At 46.9% G+C, this 27919-nt stretch overlaps 1 long non-coding RNA gene across 1 annotated transcript in view; it reads right to left on the bottom strand.

Annotated features, from left to right (window-relative positions):
• LOC147725977 (uncharacterized) overlaps nt 1–27712 on the bottom strand; it is a 72879-nt gene extending 45167 nt beyond the window's left edge. Inside the window, exon 1 of the long non-coding RNA XR_015309405.1 lies at nt 27627–27712. This is a non-coding gene — a long non-coding RNA (uncharacterized LOC147725977). The remainder of the gene's footprint in view (nt 1–27626) is intronic.
• Nucleotides 27713–27919: the final 207 nt, after the last annotated feature.

Here is a 27919-nt window from a genome sequence, read left to right as displayed (position 1 = left end):
GTGGGTAACAAAGCTAGTATTGTAAAGGAGGGGTGAGTGCCGGAGCGTGAGACCGCGTCTCGCGAAAAGGCCGCGCACCCATTGGTCGAAATTATTTGCAATCACAGTGTTGATTGGTTGTTGTAACTGTTAAGAGACGCGCTGGTATTGGAAGAGGATTTGTAAACAAAAGACGTAGTTAATCACAGAACTTCTGGTTACGCAGTCTATGTGGTATCCCGAATTCTTACCTGATCCACAACTTTTAGGTTTTCGTAAAGATCAGATGATAAGAGGCAGACCTTACAATACGTACGGAAACAAGAGGAAGATGTCATTTGCTGACAAAATCAGAAATTATTTAAAAAAAGACAAGCCCATTAGAACTAGAGAAGGTGTAATCATTCCACCACTTAATACTCCCGCATCATTTATGATGTTTGACAAAGTTTATCACACCTGCGTATGGTTGGAAAATTGGGCAAAGTATACCCAAGAAGATGGAATCTTAGCATTTCCAATAGATGGTACTTTTAATAGTAGAATTCTATTTAACTTGAGGACCCGAATGAATGATTTACATCCCAGACCAAGGTTGACGCAATATGAGGCTTTAGAAGAATGGGAGATTGAGGCACTAGAGCGAGACAGACCCAGAATGGATAAGGGAGTGAGTAAATGGTACCCAAAGATGCAGAGAGAGACCAAAGAGAAAAAGATGAAACAGTGGAGACAGAATATGATGGTCGAGGGACTATTTCCAGTATTTGGTGTAGAGGAACCTGTAGGAGGTTAAAGCACAGAGAAAACCCGACACCTAATGACTATGGGTGATTCGGAAGATGAATACTTGGAGGATTTGTTTATGAAAAATCCACCGCCATATGATGAAGAATCCAGGTCTTTGAGCTCGAAGAACCCATTCTTCAGACACCCTAGAAGGAGGAGTGCTACTGAAACAGATACAGCAGGTATAGGCAATAGGCAAACTAGTAGAGACGGATTTTGTAGACCTGACCCTACTGTCCCAAATTATAGACCGTTCTGTGATGAGAGATCAGGGGTGACAGCCCCAACTGCCCCGAGTCTGTATCCTCCTTTAGTTCCACAAGTATTACACATCGCATCAATTGACAGGGCTTTACATGAACGAGAAAAGGAAGCCTTAATCAAACAGCGAAATGAACTCATTCAGACCATAGCTCAGATAAATCCCAGCCCTGAAGCTCTGACAAGTCCAGTAACTAATGGTCCCATTGTTCCTCTTTATGGAGATAGACAGGCTAGTCCAAAACCACCAGTTATTACACCACCTGTAGCCCAGCCCAGAAAGGAGCCTCTCATAGTTGATGATCAGGCAAGCGAATGCGAATCTGTAATCTCCCTAATGGATCTGCCCATAAGGGAGCCGGAAAGCAGTGTACCACGGAAAGGAACCCAGACAAGGGCAAAAGAGGTCCTGATAGAGACAGCTTCAGGTACCCGAGGAGCCACAGTAGTGACTCCGGAAGAATTAGACCGATGGACCCGAGAATTAGAAAAGGAAACTCCTCAGCCAAAACCTTTAGATATTTACAAACTGAGAATAGAGATGGAGGAACTAATAGCCGGAAATGTGGGATTAGACAGATTGAACACTTTTAGTGAGGAGGAGTTACTGTTTATAAGCAAAAGCCTTACCCGAAACATGAGAAACTAATGGACACTGCAGGTAATGTGGGAATAGATGTTAGTAAATCCAAAGTCTTACAAAAACCATACAGAACCGAATTTTCAGATAAGGACCTAGAAAACATGAATGTGTCAGGCAAAAAGGTACAGATAAGAGAATTGTTGAATTTGTTGCAGAAATGGGGAGACTTAGAAAAATGGAAAGCCAGATGGGCAAAGAAAAAGGAAGACAGTAAGGCTAGACCGAAGACTTCTGAATACGTCCTAAAGGAAGTCGATAAGCCAGAAACCTTGTACCCAATGAGAGAAGTGCCAGGTGGGAAATATGTACATGTTCCATGGTCCCGACAGGACATTGTGTCCTTTACCAATGATTTCCCGAAACTACGAGAGAAACCTGTAGAATGGTACAGACAGGTTGAGAGGTTTATAAAAGTGCAAAAATGCCTCCTGAAAGACCTAGATGGGTTCTTTGACATTGTAGTTCCTGTAGACCTATGAACAGATGTAAAATTGCCGTGGATTGGCCAAGTGAAGAGTACCCCCGAGACCCGAGGACAGGAGCCCCCTCCGCAGATGTAATGAGGAAATACGAACAGGTGATACTGCATCTGAAAGGAAAGGTGCCAGCCAAAGAAACTGATTGGACCCGCATAGATAGAACTACCCAAAATCGTGATGAGACTGTGCACTCCTATAATGAGCGAATGTAACAGGTATTCAAAACCTACAGTGGAATCGATAACATTGAAATGAAGGATATGACCCATTTCATTTATCGATTCGTGTTGGGATTGAGACCTGAAATCTCCCAGTGGATTAGAGATAACAAAATCTGTTGGCAGGGAAAACCCATAGATGAGGTCCTGAAGTATGCCAAGTACTGTGAAGACGAGATGGAGAACAAACAAAAGGCCTTAAAGGAAAAGGTTATGTTGGCTCAAGTGAAATTGGCGGAACAACAAGAAAAACAGTTAAGTAAAATGAATAATAATACCCCGAACACAAGCTCTGGGGGAGGAGGGAAACCCCGAGTTAAAATGAGTCGAGAGGAGGCTATGAAGAGGTTTCCCTGCCACGGGTGCGGTCAGATAGGGCACTGGAGAGACGAATGTCCAAATTTACAGGCTGGTAATGTCCCCATTAATGGTTTAAATCCACAGGTGCAGAAAGAGGGGCCACGAAAGACCCAGCAACAGGTAAAGCAGAATCAGTTGCCTCGCGCTCCTAGACCTAACCTATAAGAACCAAGCTCAGCAGAATGAGGGGGTCGAGGTATGGGAAGGAAGAGATGATAGAAATGCAGCAACCTCGCAATTCCTGTTGAATGATACATTTCTCTGTGATGAACCTTACTGACGGGGCCTGAGGGGGGAGGACGAGGAGTGCGTACTTGGCGCCTCCTTGCCGGTAGACCAGACAGGGCCATACATTGAAGGAAAGGTTGAAGGAAATGACGTCACCTTTCTGTTGGACACGGGTGCTACCCGTTCTACTGTGAGAACAGCAGACGTTCCTAACCTACCCCTCTCAGGAGAAGCAATCCAAGTAGTGGGTGTGTCAAACCAGATAATTAGTACCCCAGTAACAGAACCAATGGAGATCTCAATAGGGAATTTTAAAGAAATGCACAGATTCGTTGTCTGTGATTCTAGTCCTGTGAACTTATTGGGACGTGATTTGCTGTGCAAAATGAACTGCACCATCTTTTGCACACCAAAAGGCGTTGAAATTCAGACTCCAGATGAAGATGGAGTGTACAAATTAATGTTGCTAAGGCCTGACTCAGAAATTAAGAAATTAACAATGCAAGATTTACCTGAAGAGCTCCAACAGACAGTGATACTAGAAGTGTGGGATTTCACTGGAAGGGATGTTGGATTAATGGCAAATGTAGACCCGATTCAAATAGCCATAAAACTAAGTGCCATTTACCCAAATACCAAGCAGTATAAAATGAATGCAGAAGGGAAAGCCGGAGTTGCCATCGAAATAAAAAGATTGCTAGAAGCAAACATAATACAGGAAGTAATGAGCAGTCCTTGTAATTCTCCCATAATTGGAATCAAAAAGCCTAGTGGAAAGTACAGGGTAGTGCAGGACCTGCGAAAAGTTAACAAGATTGTTGTTCCTTGTTGTCCCATTGTGCCAAACCCTGCAGTGATTTTGTACCAAATTCCATGGAATGCTGGATGGTTTACTGTCATTGACTTATGTCACGCATTCTTTTCCATCCCATTGCATCCAGACAGCAAATTTATTTTCTCATTTGAATTCGACAGTCATGTCTACGTCTGGAATCGTGTCCCCCAGGGGTACACAGAAAGTCCTTCCATTTTCAACCAGATTTTGAAAAAATGCCTTGAATCATTAGTCCTACCTGGAGAATCAGTTTTGGTTCAGTACATAGACGACCTCCTGGTGGCGTCTAAAAGTCGGAACGACTGTGTTACTGATACCATTGCATTGTTGAATCACCTAGGTAAAGGAGGGCATAAGGTATCGCCAGACAAATTACAGTTCTGTAAAAATTCAGTGAAATATCTGGGGCACCAGATAGAAAAAAGTATCGGAAGGTTACTTCAGAAAGGATTAGGATAATTCGAGACATGGAATTACCCCGTACTCAGAAAGACATCAGAATGTTCCTGGGAGTGGTAGGATACTGTAGACAGTGGATTGTAGGATTTGCAGTCCTAGCTAAACCATTAATAAAAATGACCAAGAAAGGAGCAAAAGATCCGGTCGAGTGGGATGATGAAAGCATGACATTCTGGATAAAATTAAGAAACTGTCTGTGTTCAGCTCCTGCGTTAGGAATGCCTGATTATTCAAAGGACTTTACCTTGTTTTGTGACACGCGAGACAACTGCGCACTTTCAGTCTTGACTCAAATTCATGGTCTAACTAGACGTTCGGTGGCATATTTTTCTGCTACCTTAGATCCAGTGGCTGCTGGATTGCCTGGATGTCTAAAAACAGTAGCTGCAACTTGCATGAGTCTTGAACAGAGTGAATCCATTGTCATGGGACATCCAGTAACTGTGTATGTTCCACATGCAGTAGTAATCCTACTGACCCGGACCAAGACTCAGTACCTTACACCTAGTCGGCTGACTAAGTATGAAAGGATTTTAGTGGGTGCTGCCAATGTAACTATCACTAGATGTAATATCCTGAACCCAGCAACTCTATTACCAAATACACTGGCTGCAGAAGTCAGGGAAGAGGTTGAACATAATTGCATTGATCTTACTGAATATAGCACAAAACCACGTCCCGATATTAAGGAAATTGCTTTGCCCATAGAAGACAGTGAATTGTTTGTGGATGGCTCATGTTTGAGACATGAGGATGGAGGCCTAAGTGCTGCCTATGCTGTGGTCACTCTAAGTAAAACAATAGAAGCATCCTACCTATTTGGAGTAAAATCTACACAAGTAGCTGAATTGATTGCATTGACAAGAGCTTGTAAAAATGGGAAAAATAAAAGAGTAACCATATACACTGACAGTCAATATGGTTACAGGGTTGTGCATGACTTCGGCCAGTTGTGGCTGCAAAGAGAATTCATGACTTCCTCAGGTACCCCTATCAGAAATGGAAAAGTGGTACAGAACCTACTGGAAGCAATCCAGTTACCAAAAGAATTGGCAGTGGTCAAGTGTGCTGCTCACAAATCTGGCAATGACAATGTGACAGCTGGTAACCGATATGCTGACCAAATAGCCCAACATTGTGCCTGTTGGACCTGCGATGGGCAAGCCCAGCACAAAGGGGGTAGCTTGGCTCAAGTGTCAAGGCAAGTGAAGGCTATCGTGTTAAGCCGTCTTTGACCCAATAATATCTCCTTGTACAACCACCAAAAAGAAGGACACCACACCACTGTTGTAGACAAATACGATTCCTTTATATAAAAATTCTCTGTTGTGAATAGGGATCAATTAGGAAAGCACATATACATTTCTTTTGGCCACAATTTGCTGGGTTTCGATTTTGGAATAAATACAATAAATAAGCTCAGGAATACATATCATCAATAAATAGAATAAATATCAGGAATAAATATCATCAATAAATAGAATAAATATCACTTTCTGATTAGCAGAATAAATACTGGTTCATTTAAATAAACAACCACATGTTCATTCTGGTATCGCTGCCACCAATTAAATACTTTAGGAACATTACATTTGCAAATTCGTTTCAGGTTGGAAAGATAACTCTTACAGTTTTTGACGATTTCACCAATAATGTACACATGCTTCTCTGGGCACAAAAGGAGTGTTGGGACTCTTTAAGAATCACACGGGGGTTATGCGCGTGTATCTAAAAGGCAAGGATAGACAGTGAACACTTCATTTACACTCGGCTGCCACCGGGTTGAGATCTCTGTTTGCCGGTGGGGTCTAAGCCCGCCTAGGGGCTTTACCACTGCTAGCACTCAGGCGGCACCAGTTCAAAGTCTTTAGACTGACGAACGGGGCTGCCGAAGAGGTCACGCAATCTTCGCGCTCAGTCAAATAAATGCCGGTTCACAGTTCCTTAATATAACCGCTTCCCACCTGAAGAAACAGGCCCACCTCACATCGGCTGCAATCGAAAAGCGATTCAGTCGGGCTCGGCACTCCTCACGCCAGCGACGGGTTCTCAGGGGCTCCACGGACCTCCCTCCGACTTCCTCATACAGGGATGGTTCCCGCCCACAGCTACAGCCGCCGATTCACTGGGGAGGGGCAGAGACAGTAGTCCCGCCCAACGAAGGCCGGCCGTTCCCCGCCCCGGCGCACCACCTCACCTCAGTCTGTGCAGGAAGCACTCTACGCCGGTGGGGCTCGGAGACGTCCGAGCTCCTCGCTGGAGGCGCCTGTCACAAAGGGGCACAGAAGACGCTCGCGGCGAACTTGCTCTCGCCTCGCGACCCGAGTCTGTCGTGATTCACCACCGGGGGGGGCGGGGAGGCACACAAAAACGGCCACAGTCTCTTGGGGGTAACGAGGCACTCGCTGGGCAGGCGCTGTAGGCGCGAGGTCACCGCACACACAGCTGACTGGAACGCCAGTCAGGATCCACGCCAGTGACCCTTGCTGCTCTACTGCCCGCGCTACCAGCCGCCTCAGGGGTCAACAGGGCAGGTGTCAATCTGGTGTCAAGTCTGGAATCTCCTTCTTCACCTAGATCTGGAACATCATTATCCTATCTAGTCTTCTGGTCATCTAAAATGGCCGCCAGGGACTGGACCTTATATAGCCAGTGCCATGAGGTGCTGGCTCGTGCCAGTAAGCTCTAGAACCTTCTTTGGGCTAGGCCAATGACATGGCACTTCTGAGAGGTATTTGGGACCCTAACAGCCACCATACTGGGGTTCTAGAGCAGCCATTTTGTGTACCTGAGGAAAATAAAGAAATTCCTGTCAGGAATGCGCGCCAAGTAAAAGGCCGCCAAAACCTTGAAAGGTCAAGGTTCATGGAGGCTCCAAGGGGAGTCACTCACATGAGGAAAAAGGATGGCCACCATTTTAAGGCCATTCATACAGGTTGCCAATCCCAGTCTATAATGTCACAGGTTTCGCCAGGTGCCTTGTAAATAGGTGCCAAAAACCTTGTGAACAACTGGGCGTCAAGGAACATCTAGCCCCATGAAACAGCACACAAAAGTCCTGGTAGACAAAGAAAAGCGACAAATTTTGGGAGGTACAGGGGAACAAAAGAAATCATAGTGGTGAGGGGACTCTCAGAAGCAGACGGGTCTAACAGTGCCCGAAACAAAATGCCATTGAACATCAATTTGGGGGGAGTCGGAAACAGCTGCCAACTTATGGTGTTTGAGGATGTATCAACTTGGGAGGAACTGAAAGGATTGCAACAGGCAGCAGAACCAGAAGAAAAGGCAAGATGGGAGAAAGATGATTGTCAACCAAGGGAAAGAGATGGTGTCATTGTTTATAGGGATGGTATGCCTGTGTTACCCGACAGCATGGTTGCTTCTATGGCAAGACTGATACATGGAGACTCACACATAGGGAGAGATGCAATGGTTCGTGTTTTCAGACAAACATGGTACAATTCGAAGTTCAGGAACATTGCAGAGGCACTTTGTCAGAGGTGCTTAACTTGTCAGCAGTTTAATCCTGGAAAGAAAACAGTGGTATTGCCAAGTACAATTGGGAAAGCAGAAGGTCCTTTTATCAGATTACAAGTTGACTTTATACAGTTGCCCCATTGTAAAGGAATGAAGTATGTTCTTGTCATAGTCTGCCTATTTTCAAAATGGGTGGAAGCTTACCCAGCCAAGAAAAATTATGCCATTACTGTAGCCAAGTTGTTACTAAGGGAACTGATACCTAGGTTCGGTTTTCCAGTCACGGTTGAATCAGACAGAGGTGGGCATTTTGCCAATGACGTAATAACTCAGCTCTTCGAGGCATTTAAAATTACCCAAAGATTGCACTGTGCATATCATCCAGAGGCTTCTGGAGTAGTAGAACAGCTGAATGGCACTATAAAATCAAGATTGGCAAAAATGTGTAACTCTACTGGATTGAATTGGATAGACGCTTTGCCCCTTGTCCTGATGGGACTGAGAAGCATTCCAGACCGAAAAACAGGCCTGAGTCCCCATGAGATACTAATGGGAAGAGTGATGCGGCAGGCATGGGTACCAGGACACAAACTGCTAAGTATTTCTGATGATTTGGTACTAGAATACTGCAAGCAGCTGGGTGACCAAGTGCGTTCTATCTTTCACCAGATTGGGGAAGACGCCGTCGCCAGGTCAACAACTCCAGTCCATAATCTGAGCCCAGGAGACTGGGTTGTGCTTAAAAAAGACACCCGAAAGAGTTGCCTAGCACCGAAGTGGGAAAAACCGAGGCAAGTGATTCTTATCACTACAACTGCGGTGAAGTGTGCAGGTGTGCCAAAGTGGATCCATGCAAGTCATACCAAGAGAGTGACTGAAAGGGAAGCGGCTGAAGCTGAAGGTTGTGCAGCTGAAGGGTCTCCAGACGATGGTCCTGAAATAGCTGAGGACGAACAACCGAGCACCAGTCAAGACGAGTGGTACCCCGCAGATGATCTGGCTCTTGACTCAATAAGAACCAGAAGATACAATTACTTAGATAGAGAGTGGGATAGTGAGGACGAGACAGGACTAGGAGGAGAAAATCAGATAATCGAAATCCATGACAGATCTGATGAAGAAGGAGGTCAGATAGGGACAGGGCAGGTCATCGACACACCTCCTACAACCCCGGAAACAGAAAAGGGACAGTTAGAAATTAGGGCAGAAGTTCATGCGGAAGAAGCTCAAGGGTTCGAAGTGCAAGAACAGGATCAGATAGAAATAGACGAACGTGTTCAGGAAACAGAATTCGAAACAAACGAAAGTCAAAATCAGCATACACCTGAACCAGGCCAGTTTAGAAACCAGGCAGAAGAAACTGTAGTAAGACCTGGGATTAGTCAGACAGGAAGAGAAAACAGAAGCGTCGAAATAGCTGTGCCACAACTGAATAAAACAAAAGAGCTTGTGAAGAAATCCAAATTACAGTGTCAGTTAAAAGACTTAAAGGGAAGGAAAGTGAACCGAGATTCATAAAAAGACTGAAACTAAGATTGAAAACTGTAGAGGAAAAATTAAAAGACAGAAGAAAGGCTGCCAGTGAAAAAGAAAGGGCTGGAGCCAAGCCTAAAAGACGAAGTGACAGAATAAAAAGACAAAACAAGAAATATCGGAGTCCTGAGTGGACTTACCTGGTATTAGAGGAATTTGAAGACCTCGAAATAAGTGACAAGAGTGATGAAGAACTGATTACTGATCAGGGTTCCGAAGAAGAAGACCCAACCTGAAAGTTAACCTGCGTAAGCCTCCTGTGTAAAGTTACAAAGAAGGGTTGGAAAACTTCTTTTACGTCAAAATGTCTGATTCAAATGTGAATGGAAGACCTAGACAGAATTGATGTAAACATGCTGCAAAATATGTTTGTGCAGTGTAGCAATAGTACTGATAATATGGATAGGACTAACAATCTTAATACCTTTTATGATAAGGACTCTAACCTGTACCCTACTAAACTAGTGACCAAAGACTCAGATGTTCTGCCGACAGAAGAAACACCACAAAATGTAGAAAGACGTGCGAAAACATCTAGCCTTAGACAGACAAAAACGGACTTAGATGCATCAGATGAGGGAGGACTACATTACCACAGAATCAAAAACAGGACACATTTAAATGTATTCGCAAACCTTTTAGTTCACTATGTAGAAGCTATGGAAATAGAAGACTGTTATGTCTGCATGAAGCTACCCACTTCTGTAGCTGAAGGTGTGACCTTTCACCATTTACCCCTAACCTATGGAATTTCCTGTAGTATTTTAGCAAGCCTCTTCTCTAGAGGAACCTTACAGTATTACTATTCTAACTCTGACGTGATATTTTCTGAACTTCCTATTTGAGGAAATCTGAACATTGTTCACACCAAGAGCGATGTGACTCGTTATATGGGAGAATACTTTCTGACTATAGGTGACATAGATTTAGGTGAAGCACACAGAAATAACTTGACATGAACGAGAGAAAATATATTTTTTTTTGGGAAAACCTTTATTTACGACACAATAGTACACAGCTATTCAGCCATACATCCCGGAGGCTAGGCAGCAAGTCGTTACGTAGCATGAATGGTGCACACAGAATACGGTAAAAAAACATATGAGGTTTATTTTATTTTATGAAGAAAAAAAACTGTGTTTTAACGGAAAAGGCACCTACAAGGTGCAAAAAGGCAAGGCAAGGGAACATGAATGCGGCATCGCCCCACTTCAGGGGAAGGATGGGTCTCTATGCTGAATAGGATACGTGAACAGGTCACATGCATGGACATCGGAAGGGGGGGGAAGGGAATCAGGACATTGTACACCAGTAATTCAGCCGGAGTCAAGGGCCCAAGGGCGCTGTGTCTGGCGGGAGGCAGATATCACCCCTAAACTCATTCCAGGGCCCCCAAATCTTATTTCATTTTTTGGGCCTACCTCTGGCAACATAACATAACATAACATGAGTATTTGTAAAGCGCACGTTCACCACAACGGGCATCTTGGCGCTGAAATAACAGATGTTTGTTGTTTCCCAACTCAATGGTACTCATTTTATCGACCCCAAATGGATGAAAGGCGGAGTGGACCCGCCGGGATTTGAACCTGTGACCATGAGGTTGAACACAGGCCCCTGCAGTAGACGCATTAGTCCACTGAGCCACCAGACCCGGCTACATACACTGTCTTCTCCCGGAACATGCACCAATGTTAGCCTTCCACATCTCTACTGTGGGGGGCAAAGCCGCTCCCCATTTCTGTGCAATGTCCCTTTTCGCCACCATGTTGCCTAGAGTGACCCATTGAGTCTGCGGACTGGTATAATCCGTGGGGCCCCACACATTTAACAGACAGCGCAAGCTTCAGCCAGCAAATCAACTCCAGTCACTTCACCCATCACTACGTGTATACGCCTCCAATATGAGGCCACCGCCCTACATTCCCATTTAATGTGCATGAAGGTCGCTAGGGAACCACACCCTCGTCGACAGAGACCATCCTCCGAGTGGCCCATGTGAATCAGTCGGGGGCCAGTGACATAAACCCTATGTAGGATCTTCAATTGTACTAGCCTCAGTCTGGCCGGAATTGCCACCTCCTTCGGAGACGAGACCGCACACTGCCAATCCTCGTCGTCCAATTCAAGTCCATCACGGGTCCACTGATCTCGCACCCCCAGGAGAAGGTCCGTGCGAACGTTAATCAGTTTCTTGTAGGTCAGTGAGATAGCGCTGTCGGGCATGTAGCCGTCCAGCAACCTGTCCTCCAACGGGGAGGATTCAGGGATCTTGTCACCCTCCGGCATAACTGCCAGAAGGGCGTGTTTTAACTGGGCGTATCTGAAGAACTCCCTTTCCCCCAACTGAAACTCCCTCTGCAGCACCTCGAAGGGTTTGATCCGTCCCTTAGCAATCATGTCTTCCACCCTAGAGATGCCTATCAAGTCCCAGCGGTCAAACACCTTGGTATGCCACAAGTTGCCCAACAGATCGGAGTCATAGAGTGGAGTCACCATCGTGAGTATGCCTTTCCAGCCCTGTGCCTTCGTAACCGCTCTCCAGATGTGGACCGATGTCTTGGTGGGACCTGCCATTCTTCCATCCAGAGACCTCGAGTACAGAGCCCTGTAATATTTCCCATCATCCAGGAGCCACCGGTCCATGGCGAAGCCCGGATTGATGGCTGGGCCATAGAAACCGTGGTTAAGGGCCGCCAGCTGAGACGCCCAATAATACCTACGGATGTCAGGCAGCGCAATCCCTCCGTCATACCACGGGAGGGTCAGTTTGGTAATGGCGATGCGTGGCCTTCCATCCCAGAGCAGGGTCCGCTGTAGGCCCTCAACCTCTCTAAAATATCCAGACGGGACCAGATCCTGGGTGTTCTGTAGCGCGTATAGAAACCGTAGCAGGGACATCATCTTGAACAAGGGCGCCCGTCCAAGCAGGGAAAGCGGCAACTTCCGCCACCCCTCCACATCACGCCGAAGGCGCGCAAGAGGGGGAAGCAAGTTGTTTGCGTAACGTACTTTGGGATCGGCAGAAATGTATATACCCAAATATATAAACCCCTGCCTCGCGACCTGTATGTTACAGTCCCGCGGGAGCCTCACCCCTCAGGACATACAGGTGAGACTTCGACCAATTAATGACGAGGCCTGAATGTCTGCCGAAGGTACGTAGTACGTCACATACAACAATAAGGGACATACACGGCGAGGTGAGATACAGGAGGATGTCATCTGCGTACAGAGACACCCTATCCTCAAAGCCCGGGGACCACTTGATCCCCCTGATGTCCGGATGCCCTCTCAGCCACGCCGCCAGTGGTTCCAGTGCGAGTGCAAACAAAAGGGGCGACAGGGGGCATCCCTGCCTGGTACCCCTGCCAAGGGCAAATGAAGCCAGTGCGCGGCCGTTAACCGCCACGTTGGCAAGCGGGCTGGCGTATAGGAGCTTGACCCATCCTATGAACCCCGGACCAAACCCGAACTTCTCCAGCACCGCCAATAGGTATGGCCACTCAAGGGAGTCAAAGGCCATCGTGGCATCCAAGGACGCCAAGATGGCCGGCTCCTGGAGGGTGCGGACCCTCGCGAGGGCTCCGTGAAGTCTTCTCAAATTGAGGGCGGTGTTACGATGTGGGATGAAGCCAGACTGGTCCGGGTGTACCAAATCGCCAATCGCTCCAACCAGTTGGTTGGCGAGCAATTTAGCCAAGATCTTGGGCTCGGCGTTCAGTAACGAGATCGGACGATACGACCGACACAAATCTCTGGGCTTCCCTTCCTTGTGAATGACCACAATGGTGGCCAGCCTCTGGTCGGGGGGAAGTGTACCCACCTTCCGCGCCTCAAGAAACATAGCCCGCAGTGGCGAAGCAACGAGATCCGGTTTAATCTTGTACAGCTCCACTGGGATACTGTTGGGGCCGGGAGCCTTGCCAGATCGCAGGGAGCGTATCGCCTAAGCGATCTCATCTACCGCGATGTCCCTGTCCATGTCCTCCTTTTCAGTCTCCGACAAACACGGTATCTCTATGTCTCGCAGCAAGACGCCAGAGTCTTCCTCCGAAATCTCGGAGGCCGAGGTGTAAACGGATGCAAAATATTCAGCGAAGGCCAGAGAAATAGCGCTGGGGTCAGTGACAACCGCGCCATCCCCCCCCAGCACCTCCGGGACCACGCGGCTGGCTCTTTCCTTCTTATCTAGCCAGGCGATGAGCTTACCGGCTTTGTCCCCTACCTCATAGATTCGCCCCTGCTGTTCCCTACCCATGGCCTTCGCCGCCTCCGTAACAGTAGCTCGGTACTCCGACTGTTTGAGTGATAGAGCATGTAGGAGGTCCGGCGTCGGACTGACCTCCAACTGAGAGTCTATCTCCGCTATTTCGGACTCAATTGTCATCACGTCCACGTCTCTGCGCCTCCGTACCTCAGCTATTAAGGAGAACGCCTCCCCCCTCAGGACGGTCTTGAAGGCCTCCCACAAGGAGACAGCGGAAGCAACCGAGCCCGTGTTTTCGGAGAAGTAGAGCTCCATGGCTTTGGCCAGGAGTCCACGAGTCTTGGGGTCACGAAAGTACCATGGGTTAATCGGCGCCACCCTCTCAGCTATCCCAACATCAAAATCGAAGGACACCCAGACCGGAGAGTGGTCCGAGATGCCCCTCGCCATCAATCTGGCCTCAGAAATCGCTGATGCGTGGGCCGCCAGTGTCAGGACATAATCAATCCTAGAGAGGCTACCGTGAGCCCCTGAGTGAAACGAGTATTGGCGCTGGGTAGGATGCAGGAGCCTCCAGCAGTCAACAAGTCCCAGGGTGTCCAGAAAGTCGGGAAGCCAGGTCTGCGCACCTCGGAGGTCCCTGGATGGGTATCGATCTAACGTCCCTGAACCTACTGCGTTGAAGTCACCTCCCATAAGAAGCAACCCCTCAGGAAGACCTAAAATGGCGCCCCCAAGGTCCTTGAAGGTGTCCGTTTGTAGCCCAGGGGGGACATAGATCGAAACTAAGGCCAGGGTACGCCCCTCCCACCTCCCCGTGACGGCTATGTAACGTCCTCGCTCATCGACCACTCTTGAGTCAATATCTAAGGGGAGGGTCGAGCGCACCATAATCCCCACCCCCCGGGACCCGGAGGAGAACCCCGAGTGTGCCACCATTTTGGAGCCCTTTCTGTTAAGTGCGTGGCACGTGTTTCCTACCAAGTGTGTTTCCTGCAACAGTATCACATCAGGCACACACCTCTTGAACATTTGTAATACAATACCCCTCTTGATACGGTCCCCCAGCCCATTGACATTCCAGCTTAAAACATTCAATTTCCTACCCCCCATCGTCGAAATCCACCCCCATCCCACCCTCGGCAGACACAGCCGCTACACAATCAGGATCAGCCCACCAATTGCCTTGCCAAAAAGGGAACGAAGAAAAATAGGAATCAACCCAAGAACGAAAACAAAGAACCCATCCACCCCCCACCCTGAGTACAGAATCACCAAACCAGACTGCTGGGGGTAGACCCATTGTCCAAAAAGTCCTGCAGCCGTTCATCACTCCTGCCGGCCGTGGCCGCCTGTAGCTTCCTCCGTCCGCTCCTCGTTGTCTTCGCGCCGCTGGGGTAAGGTGCCAAGCCAGTCTGACAGCACCTCTGGCAAGTCAAAGAACAGAGCCCGGCCGCCATGTTCGATCCTCAGTTTTGCCGGAAACAACATAGCATATTTCATGCCCATGTCCCGCAAACGCTGTTTCACTCCCATGAAACTTTGTCTCTGTCTCTGCACGGACTGAGTGAAGTCCGGAAAGAAGTTAATGGCAGCGTTCTGGGACTTCAGAGGCCCACCGCTCCTTGAGGCCTGTAAAATGGAGTCACGGTCCCTAAAGTTGAACACTCGGGCGATGATGGGACTCGGAGGGGCACCCTCCTTCGGCCGGCCCCCAGGCATCCTGTGCGCCCGTTCCACGGAGAAGAACTTACTAAGTCTCTTAGGGGCTAGATGGTTCTGGACCAGGTCTTCAACGAAAAGGTCCACAGCCGAATCCTCGGCCCCCTCCGACACACCGATAATGCGGACGGTCTGCCGCCTGGCCCGACCCTCATAATCCTCAAGCCTCCTCGCAAAAAGGTCGTTGGCCGACTTCAAGTTCCGGACCTCGGTTTGCAGGTCCGAGACATCCGTGGTGAGGCTCGAGGTCTTGATGTCTAGCGACTTGACTCGCTCATTCGTTTTGCCCAAGTCCGCTCTAATCAGGTTAACTTCAATCGCCAGGGTATCCACCTTGTGCGCCATCACCTCGTGCTGCTGATGCATCTCGGTCTTCATGCCTTCAATGGCGCCCATTATGTCGCGGAGCGTGGGGTCTTGAGCCTCAGGCAACACTTCCCGATGTAGGTCTTTGGGTCTCGCAGAGACACCAGGCGATCCCTTCGGCTGAGCGTATCGCTCCATGTTGTTGGACTGCGAGTACGTAGTCTTTCTGCTGACCCGAGGCTTTGATCTATCGGGGTCTCCTTTGCCAGCCATGGTTAGTCACCGGGCCACCTCGTCTGTCCACACACCGGGCCTCACCGACTCACCAATGTCAGGGATTAGCTGCCCCGCACTCCGTCTGGTACGTGCTCACTCTGCCACTACGCCAGCTCCGCCATGGGCCGGAACAGCCAGTCATGCGTCTCGTCACCGCCGTCTGGCTATGTCGCATCCGCCAGCCACGGCCCGGAACCTGGTCCCACTGCAGTCCGCGAACTTCCACACGGTGCAACTACGCCAGGGAACGTCGGATTTGAGATCGGACAACGGGTCCCTTGTCAGCGTCGGTTCACCTTTAATATTCCACTAGCAGTGATAAGGATATGTGACAGGATTAATGCGGAGGATCGGAGGGTCTTCGGAGCTCCGAGCTCACGCGGCCATCTTGGTTGCCCGCGAAGCTCCTCCCCGAGAAAATGTTTTTAAATATGGCAGAGAAAAGAAGGGAGAGTTTCCAAAGAAAGGCTAATGATAAAAGACAGAAAACTCCTAAATGGGCAGAAAACATGGAAAGCACCTCAAATGGTGAAGAAAATGCTGCACTGTTGCTGGATTTCGAAAGAAAAGGGAAACTTTGTCTTCATAGAGAAAAGACTAGTTATTATAACAATGTATTCATCGGTTCCAGTGAATGCGAACACAATTATAAGGTAATTGGAGGTTGGGGTTTCAAAAATGGGTCAGAACCTGTGTTTCCCGGAATTTATTATATTTGTGGAAACAAGGCTTATTTCAAATTGCCGGATCACTGGTATGGAAGCTGCTATTTTGGCATTGTCTTCCCGAAAATATATCATGTGAATGACGCCGCTGGAAGCAATGAAAATACTAATGGTTTAGTACGAAGTAAAAGAGAAAGTGTAGGAGAAATAATAGGTGATATATTTAGTGCATTGATACCTGAAGTGGGAGTGGTTCTGATTACACACCGAATATGCAAATTGTCTACAGTAGTGGATCGGTTATCTACTGACACTGCTGCTGGTTTCCTACTGGTCAATACTGAAATGGTTGCGATTAGATCAATGGTTTTACAAAATAGACTTGCTCTTGACACCTTATTGGCAAAAGAGGGCGGAGTCTGTAGAATGTTGAAAGCGCAATATTGTTGCACTTACATTCCAGATAAAAGTGTTGAAATTAAGAAATATGTGAGAAACATAACTAATTTGGAAAAAGAACCAAACCACTGGAGGTTGACAGTGCCTGGAAGAGACTAACTGATGGTCTCTCCTCTGTATAAGTTGGTTTTCTAACATAGGTAAAAGTCTCGTGAGTAAAATACTGATGCCAATAGAAGGGATTAGTTTCATTGTGCTAATAATAATATTTTGTTGCAAATGCCAGAAATGCAAAAATAAGTATACTGTGAATAAGAGAGGAGTGAAACGGAATGTTGATGAGCTTGAATTGGAAGAGCTAAATAATCTGATATACAAAAAAATGAAGAATTACCATCCTAATAAGGATGGGGGGAAAAGCTCAATAAAAAGTTCATTGAAATCGAGATGGGTGAAATGTGAAAGTGAAAGTTGGCATCTGGTTCCATTAATAGTGATGATAGTAAATATCATCAAAGAGGGGATTGATGGAGCAAGGATTCGCATGTTACGTGACTTGCTTGAATTCAAATCCCTCGCATAACCTTTAACGTAACAACCAACTTGTTTCGTTCAGTAATTTTGCACTTTCACACTACACGCGGGTGTCCCAGAGACGCTTGCCTATGTGTTTATTAATCCTAACTACGCTTGCAACTAAGATGGTCGCTGCTATGCGGGATTCCAGTCTGAGCATGCGTCGGTCATACCCATGTGATGTGACGCACTCGTAGTTCTGGAGGGATTTTTCGCTCATGCGCAGTACTGCTAAAGATGGCTGCTTTGTTCTAACATGCTCTCCGCTTGCCACCGCTGCTTTTGCTCAAATGTTTAGTTCTGCTTAACTCCTAACGCTATAGATATTATAAAGTAAGGGGTGTAGTATAGCCAATCATGGTATACAGTGTATTCATTTTTTCCTGTGTTTCTAAATTGTTTTCGCTTACTTTTCATGTAACATTCTCTGGGGGCCTGGGAGGAGAGGTGCTACTCCATCTTGGAAGCCCAGGTGTCACCAATCACGTGATGGGGGACATGCGAGTCGTGCAGCAGTGGAACTCAGCCAGCTGGCTGCCGAAGCTGAGATGCTCCTGGGAATCGACCTACGACCCAGCGAGAAGAGCCGAACTGCACCTGAAATTGTTACAATTTTGATATTCTACTGTGTGCGCTATTGTTTCTGTATGCTTATGCCATGGGAACTGGAATGTAAGGGGTGGGTTCAAGAAATTGAATATTAATTGTGGGAACACCAAATTCTAGGTGGTGACGACGACCTAACCATCTCTCTTGACCAATCCGTAGTTGGGGATCCTTTCACTTGCAACATTTGTGGGTGGTCTATTGGCCCGAAAACAGTATAACTGGCCTAGGTTTAGCTAGAGAAATTGTCCGACTTGTCCGAGTAGCTGACCTGCCACTGACCCTACGAACTCTATAGGTGATTGATACAGAGAGCTGCGGAGCACTCTGTCCGTAATTTCCACAAACTTACTCTGGGGTGGAGAAACCTTTGAGTGCTGGCGAAGCACTTTGCTGGAGATTCGAGAAACCAATCGGGGTTATTGGCAGATTCCTGGCAGAGAGAGGGCGTAGCGCAGGCGTTGCATCCGAAGCTGCAGGTGTTGGTCGTACCCTTAGATGAGTCCAGTCCTGATCCATATCCCGGGGTGATCCTGTCCTGACTGTCCAAGAGCTGCACCTACTCGCCTACTGGCATTCCGAGTCCTTGGGGGTCCTTTCCTGCTTTTCCTAACTGACCCGTGGCCAGGGTTAGTCCTCATTCTGTCCTAGGTAAATATTTGCATATCTTTTGTTTTCACCTCTGAGGCGGAAGCCGGAGGTTCTTTGCACGCTCCGGTGCAACTCTCATTGAATGCTGAGTAATTGTCACGTTATTGAGGTAATAATAACGTTTTAAACAAAGTTTGTAAATATTTTAAATAGCTCATTTTTAAATTGCAGTTCCAACCTGGGTGCGAGACTTGCGTCGCCCGAGGTTGCTATTTGTACTTGCCTGGTACAGCGCCGCTGCTATCACTCGCTGATTAGTCCTTTCAGCCACTTCAGTCGCCATATTACTTAGGGGAAGGCTGGCGGTCTAGTTGATCGTCCCTCCCGCCCTCCCAGGTTACTTAAGGGCGTGCCTACAACTGCTACGTGATATTTGCATATCTGTTGTTTTCACCTCTGAGGCGGAAGCCGGAGGTTCTTTGCACGCTCTGGTGCAACTCTCATTGAATGCTGAATAATTGTCACGTTATTGAGGTAATAATAACGTTTTAAACAAAGTTTGTAAATATTTTAAATAGCTCATTTTTAAATTGCAGTTCCAACCTGGGTGCGAGACTTGCGTCGCCCGAGGTTGCTATTTGTACTTGCCTGGTACAGCGCCGCTGCTATCACGCGCTGATTAGTCCTTCCAGCCACTTCAGTCGCCATATTACTTAGGGGAAGGCTGGCGGTCTAGTTGATCGTCCCTCCCGCCCTCCCAGGTTACTTAAGGGCGTGCCTACAACTGCTCCGTGATATTTGCATATCTGTTGTTTTCACCTCTGAGGCGGAAGCCGGAGGTTCTTTGCACGCTCTAGTGCAACTCTCATTGAATGCTGAATAATTGTCACGTTATTGAGGTAATAATAACGTTTTAAACAAAGTTTGTAAATATTTTAAATAGCTCATTTTTAAATTGCAGTTCGAACCTGGGTGCGAGACTTGCGTCGCCTGAGGTTGCTATTTGTACTTGCCTGGTACAGCGCCGCTGCTATCACGCGCTGATTAGTCCTTCCAGCCACTTTAGTCGCCATTTTACTTAGGGGAAGGCTGGCGGTCTAGTTGATCGTCCCTCCTGCCCTCCCAGGTTACTTAAGGGCGTGCCTACAACTGCTCCGTGATATTTGCATATCTGTTGTTTTCACCTCTGAGGCGGAAGCCGGAGGTTCTTTGCACGCTCTGGTGCAACTCTCATTGAATGCTGAATAATTGTCACGTTATTGAGGTAATAATAACGTTTTAAACAAAGTTTGTAAATATTTTAAATAGCTCATTTTTAAATTGCAGTTCCAACCTGGGTGCGAGACTTGCGTCGCCCCAGGTTGCTATTTGTACTTGCCTGGTACAGCGCCGCTGCTATCACGCGCTGATTAGTCCTTCCAGCCACTTCAGTCGCCATATTACTTAGGGGAAGGCTGGCGGTCTAGTTGATCGTCCCTCCCACCCTCCTCCCACTGAGCTAATCATGGATAAAAACAATAGCTCCTCTCGCCCGCGCAGCGGGCGGGCGCAGCGCGCGCCGGCACCGGGCCTAGGGCCACGACCTATGGCCCAAAACATAATACTCGGCATACTGTTTATTCCAGCTCATTTCTGCTGGATCTACGACCACCCATGGCACCCGGCTGTACCCAACACGACCTGACATTAATTCCAAAGGACGCAGTGCTGCATTGCGCACATTGTAATGAAGTAATAACAAAAGACATGGTGAGACAGCAAGCTAAGATACATATTAAAGGTAGAGATATACCCGTAGCTATGGCCCTTATCAATGTTCGCTCCCTCTGCAAACACAGACAGGAAATAGCTGACCTTATAACTGATTATAATCTAGACCTTCTGTTTATAACTGAAACATGGACTGGCAATGCTTCTGAACCGGACTTAGTGGTCGCCTCACCTAACGGTTATAAAATCTACAGACAGGATAGAATTAGAAAAAAAAGGAGGAGGGTTAGCAATCATAGCAAGAGAAAGGTTTGCTATCACAATCTCACATATTCCAGACACATCATGTGAAGCATTACAGTTCAGTGTTAAACTCAGCGCCCTATATAATTTCAAAGGGATACTCCTCTATCGACCACCAGGAGGTAGGGCAGCTTTTCTATCTGGCCTAAGTACTATACTGGAATCGCTGGCCATCGAGGATTCCTTTACGGTCCTAGGTGATCTAAACTTCCATTTGGAAGACAAGAACCAGAGTGACACCCGTGCCTTGCTCTCGGATATGGACATATTGGGGCTTAGACAACTGGTGGCCTCATGTGGCAGGACACACACTAGACGGTATATTCTCCAATGTCAAGGGCCTCCAGATCTCAGATATTTTACCAATGCCATGGACTGATCACTACGCCGTCTTCAGTACCATGACAATCACAGCTCCCGAGTACAAGAAGGTCAATACCCAGGCCCCTATCCCTTTCAAAGTCTGAAAGAATATAGATCAGTCAAAACTGAAAAATCAGTTAGATAGTACGCGACCACTGATCTCATCCGAACCAAACATGGCAACATCACAGTTTTATGACTGGCTTGACCATGCCACTAATCTCCTAGCTCCCACAAAGTCTATATCTAAAAACAGATCTAGGCCAACAGCCCCATGGTATACAGATGAACTGAAAAAGCAAAAACAACACAGTAGGAACTGTGAAAGGCAGTGGAGGAAAACATATGATGCGGTAAGCAGAAAGCGATATGAAGACTCACTCACTGTTTATAAAGGAATGATAGTAACAGCCAAAAAGTCTTTTTATTCTGCCCAAATTGAGCAAGTTCAACACTCTAGTAAAAAACTATATGAAATAACTAAAACATTGTCAGGCAATGTTCCCGACCTCATTCCACCTCCATCTCAAGCAACGTGCGATGAGCTCGCTAGCTTCTTCTTCTCCAAAGTAGATGACATTTATCAAGCTTCGCATCAAATTCCATTACAACTAATCCTACTCTCCTCAATATACATCCCACTAGCTTTAACAGTTTCAATCCTTTAACCAATGACCACGTAAGAACCATTGTCAGCACAATTAAATCAGGATCGGCATTGGATCCCTGCCCTCTCCTGGCGCTTTGTCCAGTGATGGATGCCATAATACCTATCATCACTCATGTCTGTAACTCCATCCTGAGTTCAGGCACATATCCCACTGTTTTAAAAAAGACACTACTGAAACCTCTCTTAAAGAAGCCAGGTCTCGATAAAAGCGAACTAAAAAACTATAGGCCCATAGCCAGTCTCCCGTTTTATAGCAAAAGTGGTTGAGAAGGCTATGAACTTACAACTGTCGGAGCATATCGAGAACCACAGTTTGCTGGATGACACACAATTTGGATTCCGAAAATACCATGGGACCGAAACCGCCTTAATTAAAGCGGCAGACGATGTGCGAGCAATCCGAGACCAGGGTGGGACAGCAGTCTTGGTGTTGCTGGATCTGTCTGCGGCTTTCGACACGGTCGACCATAAGATCTTGGTCGACCGTGTCGGTAAAATGGGTGTTGGACAAACAGCAATAAAACTGTTGGCTTCGTTTCTCAAGGACAGAACCCAGGCTGTCGCCTTGGGGACATACCAATCTGCCCAGTTGTCTCTGCCATGTGGAGTACCTCAAGGCTCATCCCTAAGTCCGAAACTATTTAACATCTATGTGTCGGACCTTGCTAGTGTCATCAAAAGCCACGGGATGAGCCTAACTTCGTATGCAGATGACACGCAATTGGTACTGGCCATTAAAGGCGACGGTCTGAAGGTGGCCCAACGCTTTCAGAAGGGAATGATGGACATAGGAGAGTGGATGGCAATAAACTGCCTAAAACTCAACTCGGAAAAAACCGAGGAGGTCATTTTTGGACCACTTCTACCACCTTGGTCGTTAGTCTGGTGGCCTTCTACATTTGGTGTACCTCCTACACCAGTGGCCAAGGTCAGAAACCTAGGAGTCACCTTTGATGAGGGCCTCACTTTTATGGATCATGCGAATAAAGTGGCATCAACAGCTCACTACAAATTGCGCATGATCAGAAAAATAAGTCCGTTCCTACCAGCAGCTGCCACTAAAACGCTGGTTAGTTCCTTGGTACTCTCGGCACTTGATTACTGTAATGGCTTATTTCTAAACACCCAGGTCAGGGTTCTAAAAAAGTTGCAGTCGATTCAAAATGCGGCAGCACGTCTACTCTCAGGAATTCCAAAATTTGCAGCCATATCTGGAACAATAAAACATAAAACAACTACACTGGTTGACCATCCAGAATAGGATTAAGTTTAAATCGCTATGCATAGTGTACAAATCCTTAAACAACAAAGGCCCCCAATTTCTAAAGGACCAGATGGTGCGATATCTCCCACCTAGACAGCTGCGGTCATCTAACCTTAACCAGCTAGTGATCCCCCGGTCCAAAACCGTATCTTGGGGTGATCGTCGCTTCTTAACCGCAGCACCCAAACTATGGAACACTCTGCTGCAGGACATTAGGCTAAGCCCGTCTCTCCTGCAGTTTCGTAAGAAGCTAAAAACCTGGTTGTTTAACCAATAGTTTCCGTCCTGAATGTTTCTGAACGCTGCAAGCCGCAATGAGCAACACTTATGCAAATATACATTAGCGCCAAGACGCCCGCGGGTATTTGTCGCGCTTTACAAATGGCAATAAATAAATAAATAAATAAATTATATGTTGGTGTTCGTCCATCTAAACCTTTCTCTCCTATTTTTCCAAATAAAGCAATCTTGCCTGTGATTTATCTTTGACCTTTGAACTCTGATGAAAGTATTTTTCCAGTATGTTCCTTATCTTCCTCGTACCCTTACTCATACACTGAACTATTTGCATATTTAGTATATTCCACTGTTACCCTCCCTATAGAAATCGCATTCAGTCTAAAGTATTTGTTTACCAATTCTCTCAGTATATTCAAATTAGCATTTAGTAGTATGTTCCCTTGTTCTTACCCATCCTTTAGTGACGTATTACGAACCTGTTAGATCTAAGTAGCGTGTTCCCTTTACCTTTCTCCTATATATTTTTCTGAATATTAAATGATCCTCACACTGATTCATAGTTACATTATTTTTCTGATCTTGGTCATAGATGTTTTGATCTGTGTAAATTACTTTCTCATGGCATTCAATAACCTTTTATGATTTAGATAAAGCTTTTGAAACTTCCTGTGTTTGTGGTTATTACATGGTATAAACAAAAATGAATATGGTATTGATGTTATCTGCTTGATTCTCAATATTAGAGGTACCTGTTCTCGAGGATTGGTAAGTCAGATACATGGAAATATATAGAAAGCAAGAACCCCGAATTACTGATAGCGCTGTGAAGGTTACCTGATTTATGAAACTATAGTGATGGGCCCAGTAGCGTATATATTTGATAAATAAGGATCGGGTTGCCTGCGCGCTCTATCAATGATGGACAGAGCACTGAACCTTTTCAGACACACACCCCCAGTCACAGATCTGGGTTGAATCCATCATCGTTCTTTAGCTCACTTCGCCACCTCAGTTCAGACCCAGCTATATGCAAATCAGTCTTGACCCTGTGCCACATGGCAACAGTGCAGCCCGAAATGCCAAGCCAGGTCTTACCTTAACCAGAAAAAAACTGTGATAGCGCGCTCCGGAGGGCAAGAGATTTGCAGGTACTCGAATATGAAGGTATGGCTGTCTCCCTCTATCCTGATTTCACACAGAAGGTGCAGGAAGCTTGGCGGCTATTCGCACCAGTTAGAGAAAGCTCCGAGATATGCAATTAGACTTCAACATGATGTATCCTTCCAAGTTGAGAATCCATACCGATGGGAAGATTTATGTGTTCACAGACCCTATGCAAGCACTTCATCTCCTTAAGCGTAGAGGTGTCCCTCAGTCAAAGAAAGGTTCTGCTAGACCTCAGGCAGGTGGCAAGAAAGATACCTCACTAGAAAAAGAATGAAGTCCTATGGACACACCCTCTGGTAGAACCAAGACAAGATTCACTGTGGATGTTAAACAGATCCAACCATTAGTCTGGAGACTCTTGCTCAAAGTTAGGGTTATTAGAACTGGTGACAGTGTGCGACAACAAGCTATATTGCCATAATCAGCATTGCAGTTTGATTAAACTGATGTATGCCATATTACAGAGTACCATACAGCCAATTGAACGCCCCAAGACCGCCATGAACAGCGGACAAATACCAAGCCCGAAGTGGCTCATTGCACTGGCAGGAACTTCATTATTAGATTCTCTTTTTCTTAATCTTAGTTAGAGTGTACTATGCAGGGGGAATAGGAATTACGTTGGCTATGCACAGTTGGGGTTGGCATAGCGTGGGTGGGGTGAGCAGTTTGAGTTGCAAGAAGGGAGCATACATAAGTGGACTTGTAGATTTTGAGGCTGGATTCGACACATTTACTATACACATCATCTCAGATGTAGACCATAAATGACATGGCAGAGTCTGTGTCAGACCAAAGAAGGGACAGGAGGGTGCGATTTATGACATGGAATGTCGGGGGTTAAACGAACACAGAAAGGTATGTAGTTAAGGTGTGTACCTGAAGCGGCATAGTATAGAAGTCCCTCTTCTCCAGAAGATGCACCTGCGCTCAATAGTAGTATGCTTACGCATAAATATTTTCAAGGCAAGATTTGTGCAGCAGGATTCACTTCTCATGCTAGAGGTGTCCTAATAGAAGGGTTAACCCAAAGTCAGGGATTACACTATTTGAAATTGAAGCAGATCTAAATGGGAGATATATTATCGCGAGATGCCAAAAAGATAACCTAGTGCTAAAACTGGTTAATGTGTACTGTCCTAACTACGATGAGCCACAATTGTATCATCTGTTAGGCTCTCGGCTAATGCAAGACGTGAACACGATGCTGGTACTGGGAGGAGAGTCCAGTTGCATCTTAGACCCTGATGGAGGCCGTTCCAAGGGCGCTGGTACTGGGAGGAGAGTCCAGTTGTATCTTAGACCCTGGTGGAGGCCGTTCCAAGGGCGCCATGCGCTGCCGACCAGCAGCAGCTAGCGCCATTATTGAGCTTATGGAAGAATTAGGCCTACTGGAAATATGGAGGCAGCGTTCTCCCCGACGCTGGAGGGTTGCCCCACTATTCTGCGCCTCATGACACTCATACTGGTTGATCTGCAGAAGCTTGCTTCCCAATGTTACTGCTTGCACTCACCTTTCACATACACATTTTCAGATCACTGACCAGTACAACTAGATATAAGGGTACCAACCAGACAAGCTGCGCTATTTCTCTGGAGATTTCCCCCTTACTCACTGATGGATCCAGTGTTCGCTGCAGAAATAGCTTCACAATAGATATATTCTTTAAGCCTGTGTTTACCCCGAGACACAACACCTTACGCCCCTGCGCTTCCTGTGGAGAGTACCCCTGCGGGTCGAGCGACATTTACGTCTACCACACTGCAGCACTAGTACGATGGGGGTGTACAAACGCTGGGGGATCTCTATCTATCACTGGTGTCTGACCAGGGAGTCTCAGCAGGAGAAATTCCTACTTCACCGGTCACTGATAACTACACTTTCAACGAAATGGGGGGATATTGCAGTAGAAGCGCAAACACATCTCACAGTGCAATATTTCCATGCATGGGACGAGGTCGACACCTAGGGCCAGATGTATCAAGCAGTTTTACCCATTCTGTCTCTGTAGAAAAATGTGTTCATACATCTGGCCCCTAATGCGGTGGTTTGCGACTTTATTGCGGCAGCACGCAGCGGCAAATTTAGCCCCACTCCGACACGAATGGGAACATGACTTGGGCCGACAACTCACAGATAAAGACTGGGAGAGAGCGCTGGCTAGCCCGGCACAGATCCCTAGAAACGCTAAGTTTAGACAAATCCAATTCTAGATCATGTAGAGAGTGTACCTCACACCAGCCAACATCAATAGATATTTTCACCGCACCGACTCAGCCTGTCCCAGGTGCGCCACTGTAGATCCTGACCTGGTGCACATGCTTTGGGGCTGCTCCAGACTGACTGTGTACTGGGAGGGAGTGACGAGCATTCTCCGCACCTGCACCGAAAGAGAAATGAATTGCTACACATGTTCCATAGGAGGCGCAACACCAAAGTCACCTCCAGATTCCTGGACCTAGGCATGGTAGCAGCGAAAAGATTAAACACTAAAAAGTGGAACGCACCTGACCCCCCCCCCGCCACAGACATACAGGCCTGGAGGTGTTCCACTCTGGCGTGGGCTAGGGCAGAGGGTATGGCGATCCGGCATTAGAAAATCATGGGCCTCAAGAAAATACCCATATCCACTAATTGGGAGGCAATCCTGGCGTCACTGCAACAAGATGCGAATCTGCCAGACCAGCCCTGCCCCGACTGAGTGACTCCGCCACGCGACACACACCCTCACAGTCACTTACAGGCACTAGAAGCCTTGTCTCCCAGCAGCAAATAGACACTCTGGGGTGACCGTGTTTCGGTCACCAACCACCATGGCAACATATAAGCGCACAATAAACAACATGCACACATGCAGCAACTAACAGCTGTGGGACACTACACCAGCTCTATTCCAAGTTATGTAACCCGTCTCTGTTATGTCCACACGTGCCCCTTCTCTCGCGCGTATTCTCTTTATCACGTGCCTTGTGTTTGCTTTCAAATGTAGTTGTCTTATGCCACGGCACGATCTGCCATCGTGCCGTTCTACATGCATTTACAGTTATGTCAGTTGATGTATGCTGACCGGTGCCACGGGATGTGTTGCTGGTGGTGCTTCCTTATTATGTGAATAAACCCATCTTCTAACCAACTTATGAGTGATCATTGATCCTACAATTTGGCGACGGGGGACGGATTGTCTTCAAGGAAGCATTTACTGGCTTTAAAAAAAAAAACTCGTTCTGTATCGAGCAAGACTTAATTTGATTTACTCAAGATCCACGAAGTTAAGTGGGAATCATTAAGCTTACCGATTATTTTTTCTGATACGTCCTTTCCTGCTTCAAGTCTCTATCCTGTGTAAAGAGCGTGAAACTCATCAGCGTTTCCTTTTCCGCACGTATCTTTCTGTGTTTGCGTGTGAAGAGCTTTGATTGGATCGCTTTGCCCCGCTCTTTGAGACTGAAGAGGTGACTGGATCGTTTTGATTTTGAGACGCTATTCTCCCGCATTTGTTTGTGAAAACAAAGAGGTGACTTCATTGGAGCACGAATAACATTCGTCGGTGAAACCGGTAAAAGTGATTACACTTGTAACACGGACA

The sequence above is a fragment of the Lissotriton vulgaris genome, chromosome 3_1, assembly GCF_964263255.1.
Source record: "Lissotriton vulgaris chromosome 3_1, aLisVul1.2, whole genome shotgun sequence".
Taxonomy (NCBI): Eukaryota; Metazoa; Chordata; class Amphibia; order Caudata; family Salamandridae; genus Lissotriton; species Lissotriton vulgaris.
Note: the sequence above shows the minus strand (reverse complement) of the source record. Positions and strands in the feature narration are given on the sequence as shown.